We start from the raw sequence: 7,244 nt of genomic DNA on the forward strand, positions 1-7,244 counted from the left end.
GTACTTTAGAATATACTATACTGTTTACAGTCTATTGTAAAAATAATCTCATGTTCATAAGATAATTATAAATTGATTAAATTTGGTGAAATAGCTCTGAAATTCCGTATGTTGATATACCTGTTATTGTGGCGTTTTTGAATGGCTAACATGAAGAGTGTTGTACTTAATAGTAAAATAAATGTGAACATTTCCTCAGGAGTTTGAAGACAGGAGAAAAGCAGAAGAGGCTTGTGACGATTTAAATAGCAGGGACTTTTTAGGAAATAGGTAAAAAGATAATTTTAAAATGTTAATATTACAGCTGATTTTAAACTTGTTTACTTGACACAACACTTCATGATTTTACTGTGACTTACAAGTCATATTTTCAGATGTGTTGTTCAATTAGCAAAGGGATCTAATAGAACTAAAAATAGATCGCCACCCCGTTCAGATTACTTTCCATCTACTGCAAGGTAAAATAAAAGATATTTGAAGGTTTATATTTCCAAAAAAAATATTTCACAAAAAATGTTTCACAAAGCAGCCAATTCCATAAAATGATTAACTATAAATCAACCCCATTTGAAGAGAATAATTCCGACTTGAAATTTTGCAACATTTTACAACTGACCACAGATTTAAAGTAAAGCTTGATCTTATTTGTTTTTATGTACAGCATAATGATGTTGATAGTTGAGTTCAGTAAAATACAGTGAACGTAAATGTAGTAGGCTGAGAACTCGTAAAAGCCACTCATAGCCTTATTCGTTGTTTCTGGGAACAGGTACCTGAAAATTAAGATAATTTATATTTTTATCCTTCCTTTAAATGAAGTGTTACTTTTCATAGATATTCCATACATCTTCAAGGCAGGGGACATTAAGTTATCAAATTTTGTAGCAAAACTTACCAACTGGTTCCGCTCAATGTGTGATAAAGACTCATTACGTATATCACATTGTAGTGGATGTTTAACAGTATGTATATGATTCCTAACAAGACAACTGTTTTAGTTGCCTCAATCCTTCTCCTCTGTCTTAACCTTTGCCCCGCGCTATTTCTTCTGCTGCACTGCACTTTTGTAGCCCGATTGTTCCAAATCTTGACACTCGAAAAAATACAACAGATAATTATTATCATAGGGATTATGACACGATTGACTGATGTGTGGATGGTTGGTTAGATAAATTTTGAATTGTAGTGAATCGTAGGGCATAATTTTGGGCATGTTGTAATTACATTGAACTCCATCATAGTCCGGTTTGTAGAAACTTCCAAACCACAGTGGAAAAGTGGTGTCGAGGATGGTCACTGTGATGTAGATGAAAACTGGGATTAACACTGTCTTCTTCTGTATAGCTCTAAAGGGCTGGTAAATTGAGATGGTTCTACACAGGTTGAGGACAGCCATAACAAAGATTGATGTTATGTCTAGAGTAAACCAAGATATTCCATAGATTTGGCAGAATGTAAAGTTTCCAATCAGAACCTGAAAGGAGTTGTGTGATATATCATCAAAACCACCGATACCTGACATTCTATAACTCCAAATTAAACAATTATTGGGGATTATTAAATAAACATGACACAGATTAAAAACCTTGCTGTTGTTGAGAACTCCTGATACTCCAATAACAAATCCGAACCCACAAATCAGGGCATCAATGAGCGTAATTAAGATGTAAAGTACTCCACTAGTTCTACTCTTCTTGTACCGAGCGAAGAAAGTGAAAGCTATCAAGTTAGCTGGACATCCAATAACAAAGCAGATGAGAGCGACCAAACCCCAAAATGTCACTATCACTCGGTGACTGGTTGTGATCAACTCTTCTGTCATAAGTATTATAGCTGAGGGGCAAAGAAGATTAAGCAAACAAAGGGAAAATGACAAAATACATTTACAATATTCACGTTCCTATAATCTTTATTTTAAAGGCTCCCCGGCAGGGAAATGTATTTAGTCCCCTCGAATCTCTCATATGTTCTCAATGAGCAGTGACCACATTGCAATCACAAATTACGCAGTCCACCAAAATGACCAATAGAAAGAGTGGATTGTATTTCGCCATTTCCATTGGCGCAACACCATCATTAGTATCAGTACTTTAATGTAATCACAAAATTGTCGTCCATGAAATTACTTATTTTGTGACTCCTGTGCCAACGTAGGTAGATTGTAGCAGCAACATATGATTGCTGCAAGGCGATTGCCAGTCATGCATTCTGATATAATTCTGTGATAATCTTAGTCAGTTGCAAGGATTATAGTTGACATGATAATTTCTTACCAATTTTCAAGTATCACCAGATGCCTCTTCTAAGAAAATCTAACACATTTATTGCAAGTGATCCTTATACGATGGCGCGAATAATGTTGAAGACAATTTTACCATATATAAGATGATATGCATGGGTGTAGTTGTAGCCCAATTCTGAAGAAGACCAAACTTCAAACATCTACATGTCAGACAGAACTGAATATATTATCGTATCTTGGCAAACTTACACTTCACACAATGTAACCAGACAAATTTATGAAAATACTGGACGGCTCTAAAAGAACGGACGATGCCAATTGCCAACTTCAGTCTACCGCTTCTTGGTATAAGCTCTCAAATAAAACGCAGTGTAACTGAAACTAAAGGTTAGAACAAGACGTGCTAAAATCATGAACCAAGCCGCCACTAACCCTGAAACTCACTCAACCTTGAAAATAGCTTAAACTCAATAAATGATCGATATATCGGCGTTAACATTTAACGAGATAGAGAGAGCCTCACGTGTTCAGCTCTGTAATAAGTAAATTGTTTAAGTGCCTCTAAAGAGCTCCCTCTAGAGAGCTCCCTTTCCAGCCCTGTTTTGGGAGCAGGTGTTTAGAAGTCCGACATGGTGCCCTTATGGTCTGATGAGTAATGATGGAATTTACAATGTCAGCTGGATGCAATTACCAATCTGTTCTTTTCGTACGGGGTATTCTCCATTGTTGAAGATGTATGAAGAGTCAAATACCTTAGTTTCCTGAGAAAATTTTGATTAGCTCAGAGTTCAGACGCAGTCAAATGAATTTTCTAGGGAGGTCAAAATGGTTTACACCATCTGTGCTCTTTTTGTTTACGCAAGTTCAGGTAAATCAAAAAGAAAGTAAAATATACAATATAAATGTCATATACATTATATGTAGAATGTAGATCTAGTTTCAACTCTTTTAATATTACGTTCTTGGATAATGCAAGGTGCCATATAGTAAGTAAACTATGCTCATTAAATGAATATAAATGAGGCTGTCTATCTTGATACATTTTACTCTACTGCTAATGTAAAATCTGTAATTTCCCAGTTACTAACATGCTTGTTATTACAGTCACACGAGGATTCGTCCCTATAATACGGAAAACAGAGTTGTGGTGGACAATCTCAGTACGAGGACTACATGGAGAGTGGGTTAATTAATTAATTATTTAATCTAATTATCATTTAATAATTAGCTTATTGAACAAAAATGCACACCAAATAACGGAGTAGTTCGCTGTTTATTAGTCTCATGATTGAAATACTGATATCTGGATATTATCCGGTTGGAAGAGACAAGGACAAGTGAAACAAGGAAGTTAGGAGTAAGGGCAAATTTTCGGCGTCAACGCCATCTTCAGGCTCAAATTATTTGTTATATAGTAGTGTTGAAAGTATTAAAACACAGAGTAAGTATTAAAACAACAGACAAGGGTCGATCAAACATGGTTTTTATTATTTTCCCTCGTCCAGAAACAATTAAACTTGTTTTTAGTTCATCCATTGTAGATTTGATCATGATGATGATGTCACACGCGATATGGAACTAAACTATGAGATAGCAGGAACGCTTTTATAGAATAACTGAGAGAAAAAATGTGAAGTTTCTCATTAAACAAGAGACGTTGCTTCTAGCTGGTAGGTAACTCATTTAGCATTCAGGTGCGCTTGCAGCTTGCAACTGGCTGATCCTTTGTTTAATATCCTGTAAATGGAATTGTCTATTCTGAAAAGTACGGTCACCAATAACATCAACAGTTTCTTGATTGGTGTTTTTGCAGTGAGGTGCGTGCAGTCGACCCGATTCGGGAATCAGAATTGGATTATTTCTCCTACAATAAGGTAGTTCGTATACACTGCTTTCGATTTCAAGTATTCTTATACGAACTCTTTTGGGTTTCTTCTTTGTGTACAGATTCTTAAAAACTTTTTTGGTTGGTGTCTCTTTAGTGTAGTCTTTATAGTTGTTTTCTGATTTAAACCATGGGTTATTCGTTCTTAGATCAAGTTTAAATATTCGCTCTAGAGTAACAACGAATTCGAATTTTTGTAAATTGTTGCCAAATTCAACATGTTTTAGTTGAGTGGATATTTCAGAGGCGTGACAGGATGAGTTAACTCTGTCGGTATAGAAGGTTTTTGGTATTTGTAAATCCAATGAGAAGAAAATATTTTCGACTTCGTCAACTGCTAATGGTTCAGAATTTTCTATTTCCGAAAAGTATGTTGTAGACATAATATGGTGAAGGTTTGTGGTTACGTTTTAATATGATTAAACTATTGTAGTTTCTTAAATACCTGTAACCGATTAACGTTAGTTATAACGGTTATCGTAACAAAAGCAGTCCTTCGGGGAAGTAGACCAGGCGGGATTCGAACCCACATGTTCCTGCAGAGGAAAGTTACCGTTAACTCACTAGTCTGAGGCCCCAACCGGACTGCTGCATAATCACAATTACGAGTGTACTTATGACATTCAAAGTTATCGCGAAAGTCACGTGATTGTTTCCTACATCAGCTGACCTCTGACTCTATATAAACCGACACTACACAGCAAAGCTAGTCACGCGACCGTTTCCCTACGTCAGCTGACCTCTGGCTCTATATAAATCAACATTACACATCAAGTTATAAGCAATCCACGTGATCAACTTTAACCAATCAAAAGACATACAGCCGCGTGATATGACGCTGAAAACCAATCAAATGGTCATATTTTGACTCATGTGACAACTGTGCAGAATAAATAGGATATCGATATTGTACAGCACCCAGATCACTACTGTCCTCATATGCGACGTGTGTAGCCTTTCAGACATTGATTGCGTAAACGAGGTGTCGTACGTCACCTCAAGATCGGGTGACAGGGGGCTGACCATGCCCGAACCTAATTGATCATTGATTGGGTCTGAGGTTGACCATTGTTAATGATCTGGCCCGGCGCGCGCTACTTCGTAGCACTTGCCGTCGGGCCATTTCGAGAAGAAAGCGGCGCGCGCTACTTCGAAGAAATTTAGACGAGTAACATCCGTCAAGGTCTGAGGTTACGTGATTATGAGCAAAGCAACGAACTGGCAACAAACTAGCAACAAACTGGCAACAAACTGGCAAAAACTGGCAAAAACAAACAAACTAGCAATAATGCTAGTTTGCGCGGCGCGTCGAAGCGGCGAAGTCCTCCAAGGTCACAGCACACAGGGGGAGCTGAAACCAGGTTTTTGATCAAACTTGTCATACGTTGTATGACCCGCCGCGCACGAGTGCGCGGCTCCCCCTGTATCGCCGAAACTCTACAGTGAAGCGACCGTGGGGGTCACCACGTGATACAAGTTCAAACGCTGCCATGTCACATGTGTAGTCAAATGTCGCCAACAGTTGCTAGCTCGTCCAATGAAATCGCTGCATTATGTAAGTCAAGCTCCGCACATGAATATATGTAATTCAATTATGCATACTGACTTGCAAAATGCAGCGATCGCGATTTCATTGGACGAGAGCAACTGTTGGCGGCGTTTGACTACAAATGGCAGCGTTTGATCGAAAACCTGGTTTCAGCCCCCTCCCCTGTGAGGTCGCTTCACTATCGGTCTTACGACAAAGGGGAGCCGCGCACTCGTGCGCGGCGGGTCATACATGACAACTTGTAGCGCGATGCGTTACTGTGCTATATTGGCGAGACGCGCTACTGTGCCGCGCCGAGCTGCCATGAATTGACATCGTCAATTAAATGACAACGTATGACAATATTAAATTGTCATATCTTCGGTTCCATTGAATGAGATCATTCAATTTGACGGATGTTACTCGTCTAAATTTCTTCGAAGTAGCGCTGAGCGCGCGCCGCTTTCTTCTCGAAATGCTCGATGGCAAGTGCTACGAAGTAGCGCGCGCCGGGCCAGACCATTATTAAGTTTAACAATGGTCAGGATCATTTTGAAAATTTGTGAAGAGCTTCCATGCAGTAGGCTTTCACAACTAGGTCCAGATTTGGTGGTCCGCGGTGGATATCGGAGTTGATATACCCGGTGCGTGGAGAATAGATAGATACTCGAAGTTCAAGTGAAAGATAGTATGATGATAAAATCAGAATAATTGGAATAATGAACAAACTAAGATCGCAGCACCTTGACCCTTACGCTAAACCTACATGTTTCGGAGAGGTCTAAGTTTATAATTAAAACAAGGTAGTTAACCGTTGTTTAACTATCCTCTCTACGAACTAGTGGTTTTAACTGTCCTCTTTACGGACTAGTGGTTTAACCCGTAAATATCAAGAGATATTTGGTCCTCGTGGAAGGTTCTAGAAGAATCAGGAGAGAGCTAGGAACTAGCTCGATTCAATCTATAACAGATCCCTACGGACACAGAAAAAGATTTTATTGGTAGATAAAATCTTTACGGGGTTTTTATTATACGTCCAAAATTTGAAAAAACAAGCTATGGGTCTTGTCACAAATATCTCACATATTGAAAATCAAATGCTAACACGAATTCACAGATTTAATTCTTCTCCATATTCTATTAAAAATAATTTACACGAATTGTTCGTTGGTCTTCAAGGAAATTTTATTTTCTCCAGTCTGTTTCATTTATTAAAAACTATAGTTTTCGGATTGTCCATTTAGAAGTATTTCAATGAGCCGTTGTTGGCGTGAGCTGATGTTCATCAACTAGGATCGTGTCTATTCTTGTTAGTTAAGTCTTAGTATGACGGTTGATCCAGAAGGTAAGTCGTTCACCTAACTATTGTCAACTTAGATCTTCAAGGTCTTTGGGGTGATGTGGGCTCTAATAGTGTCTTCTAAGGACTAAGTGAGGTAAATGCAGGAGAAATTTTCAGGGCTTCATGAGGGCGGAAGTGACGTTTAGGACTTCGGTGGAGAAGAAGTAATGTGCAGGGCTTCAATAGAGCAGGAGTGACGTTTAGGACTTCAGTAGAAGAAGTAATGTGTAGGGCTTCAATAGAGCAG

The 7,244-nt window shown here is 38.4% G+C and overlaps 1 long non-coding RNA gene across 1 annotated transcript; it reads left to right on the forward strand.

The window, feature by feature from the left end:
* The first annotated feature begins 199 nt into the window (after window positions 1-199).
* Window positions 200-3,462, forward strand: LOC134817697 (uncharacterized). The gene is made up of 3 exons (XR_010160557.1): window positions 200-270; window positions 375-458; window positions 3,347-3,462. It is a non-coding gene; the product is annotated as an uncharacterized LOC134817697 (long non-coding RNA).
* The last annotated feature ends 3,782 nt before the right edge of the window (window positions 3,463-7,244 follow it).

Source organism: Bolinopsis microptera, chromosome 7 (assembly GCF_026151205.1).
Source record: "Bolinopsis microptera isolate Bmic1 chromosome 7, MBARI_Bmic_1.0, whole genome shotgun sequence".
Taxonomy (NCBI): domain Eukaryota; kingdom Metazoa; phylum Ctenophora; class Tentaculata; order Lobata; family Bolinopsidae; genus Bolinopsis; species Bolinopsis microptera.